This window comes from Aegilops tauschii, chromosome 5 (assembly GCF_002575655.3).
Source record: "Aegilops tauschii subsp. strangulata cultivar AL8/78 chromosome 5, Aet v6.0, whole genome shotgun sequence".
In the NCBI taxonomy this organism is placed as follows: domain Eukaryota; kingdom Viridiplantae; phylum Streptophyta; class Magnoliopsida; order Poales; family Poaceae; genus Aegilops; species Aegilops tauschii.
The window spans coordinates 446,406,428-446,409,921 of NC_053039.3; positions in this window are offsets into that span (position 1 = coordinate 446,406,428).

Sequence of the window (3,494 nt, forward strand, 5' to 3'; positions counted from 1 at the left end):
CCGTTTCTCAAACACCATGAAGTGCGAGAATCCCAACGGAGGAGATCGAGTCTTCTGGGGAAAAGTGCACAAACCTCTGCAGAGTGTACAATCTAATCATGATTAGCCGTGTCCCCGGTTATTGACATCTTGAGTATCTAGTACTTGGATTATCATGTGAATCTCATCACCATGTTACTTTAATTAATTTTGTTGGGTTAATGATGATACTTAATTGGGATTGAGAATGCTGTCAACCATTCTCAATGTTTAATAACCACCATGATAGTTAAATAAAATTTATTCCATTGCAGTAGGGAAAAATTGGCTTTTCGCAAAACTGTAACCATAGAGCCTTCTACCAGTCATATATGCATGTAGTATAGCATTATTATGTTCATTACTCTCTATGTGTTACATTGCCAGCATATTCCATGTGCTGACCCGTTTCGGGCTGCAACGTTTCATGTTGCAGACTTTTCAGACGACGAGTAAGGTGCCTTAGGTCGTGGTCTTATACTCAGTGATGCCGTTGGAGTTGATGGACTCACTTATCTTCCAAGTCTTCCGCTGTTATCGTATTTAGATGGCCTTAAGCCATATTTATCATGCTTATTCTCTTTTGAGATACTCGTTGTAATAAGTGTGTGATTGCTACTCTGTTATAAATCCTCCATTTGTACTGTGCGTGTCAGCATTACTGATCCAGGGATGACACTGGTGCACAGCAACACAGACTATTTGAGGTCTGGTCGCTACACAAAGAGTGGAAAAAATATTTGGACATTCGGAAGGAGGTTCTTGGAAGTAACATTAAGAGAAAGGCAAGAATTGGAGACAGGATAATCTGCATTCTCCATAATGGAGAGCCAGGGGCTATCTTGTTTTTTTCTATTTTACCTTAGATAATATAGTAGGTACTAAGAGGATGTAGTAGGTCCTATGAGGTATAATATGTTTATTATGTGGTACAATGTGTTAGAGTTGATGATGAGGGGTAGTTGTGATTATGACTAGTGACCAACTTGCTATGTGATGTCTCATCGATGAAAACGATGATCATGAGGGGGTGTTATATGACAATGATGTATTATGATGATAAGTTGTTAATGATATGATGATGATGATGATGATGATGATATTTATTATATCATTGCGTGAAAGAACAGCGGATTAGTTTCAAGTGGATGTCCATCCAATTGAAACTAGTCCACGGTTCTTTCACCCAATGATGTAATAACTCATTATGATGTTAAAACAATCTCTAAATTGTTGTTGTATGAAATCATGTATAGAGGTGTACGAATACAACATGAAATAAAAAAGAAATAAAATACGGAATAATAGTAGTAGCGCGGGCTGGGAGAAGCGCTACTAGTAATTACCAGTAGCGCCGCGTCGAGAAAGCGCTACTACTAAGTCGGTGTAGCAGTAGCGTGGGTTAACCAACGCTACTACTAACCTTTAATTAGCTGTAGCGCCGTACCAGTAGCGCTCCTGCCCACGCTACTGAGAGTCCTAAAACCCACGCTGCTGCTAGGCTTTTCCGTACTAGTGAAACCCAACCATCTACAGAAATACAAACACAGATCTAAGAAAATAGTGGAGAATAAGTTCAAGTTCTTGCAAAAGAAAGACTATTGATATCATGAACTATGAAAAGCACGAGATGCTAGCATAATCTAATTACGCGTTAACAACTGTGTTTTTGTGCTGAAGTGCGTTGTCTGCCATATTGCAAGCAATTGGGTTCCTCTAAGAGCTATAACCGGACAAATAAAATGTACGTGACTATGTTGCCAAAAATAAATACGAGCAGGTCTGGAGACAATGCCACACCCTGCCCTACGACACCTAAGCTCCACGACAACACCCTCAGGAGAGTGGGTGCAAAGCGTCGCAACTGCCAACTCCGAAATGAACAAATGTCTTCACCCAAAAACTTGGCATGGAGAGGAGAACCACGAAGCGTCCTCAAGAGGAGAGTGGTGCCTGTGGGCATCACCATCGTTTGCGCCAAAGCACGAATGCTTGGCAGCTCACTCGTATCACCACGAGCCATTCAGGACTGCCGTAGCAAGCAGAGACCTCCAAAACTGGATCTGGGAGTCGCCAGTGCCAGCAACAGAGAACGAGCCCGAGCCACCCGCCGCTACACACCTCGTCAATATTATAATTTAAGCAATGTTGTCTAATTTCTGCCACCGTTCATTGTCCAAGCCAAACAAAAATGACAGCTCGGAGTACAAACAAAATGTGGTTCTCCATCAGTTACAAAATATAGCCCTAGACGTTAATTTTTTATCAGCGAAGCTTAACTCCGTTGTTATCTAAACGGATGTTGCCAGTTTCATAATCTTTAGGAACCCTTCGCATCTTTCTTTCATGTTTTACCGTCTTTTACAAAATGGAAAAACATATTAAACATATATAGATCGAGTAGAAAATATAATGGACAATAATAAAATTACAGGTAAAAATATAAAAAAACATGTGCACGAGTCCATGGTTACTGATTGTTAACATAAAAAAAATCACAATAAACCCTTTGCTTATGTAGTTCAGGCATGTCGCTTGGCACTGACAGGGCCTAGGCGAGTAATTGACAAAAAACTACCACATTTCATATAAGCGTCCCACAGAACTACCACTTTTTGAAAACTGACCAAAAACTCCAGTTTAGCGCTGATTTCATGACAAAAAACAAACCACATCGCGTTGATGACCGATTCAAGCGTTTTAAACGTCTTTCTGACAGATCCAGCCCACCTGTCAGGACGGAGGCCGCGCTAACGGCTAACGGCGCTCGCCTGGCGCCCGTTAGCCGCGCGCGTCGGTCGGGCCCGGTCGGACCAGGACTAACCTGGCCGACCGGCTCGCTCGTCGTCCCACCACCTCACTCTCACCCCCCCCCCCCCCCCCCCCGAGCTCACTCGCTCACTCACTTTGCTCCTCTACTCTCCACTGCTCCTCTTCTTCTCGCACTCCGGCGACGCCGCGACCATGCTGTCGTGGCCCAACAGCAACGAGACCTCTGACGATGACGAGTACATGAGCGAGTTCAGTAGCATGCAGATGGAGTATTTTGTAAGTCAGCTCAATCTCTCATCTCCTCTCCTCTGCTAGGGTTAGGGTTAGGGTTTGGAGAAGGATAGAGATTTCTCCATTTAAGTTCATGTATGCGAGTTGTAGTTGATATATATGTGTTTCCTGCTGCAGCAAACTCCAGATACTGTGATAGATCCAAGCTTTTCTGGGCTTGTGACTGAATCTGACCGTATAGGTGCATCCTGCACAGGGAGAGGGCTGGCAAATTTTTGGCATTTGAAGGCACTGACACTGGTAGGAGATTCGTAGGATGTGCAACTGAGGTAATGAACCAAGTTGTCATGGCTGTTATTGATTCATTTTGTGCTTTTCTGAATAATGCTGCTGCTTTTCTCATTTTTGCTTAATTATAAGAGCAGTGCTCTGTCTAAATTATGTACTTATAGCAAATAGCAGCAAAGAGCAAT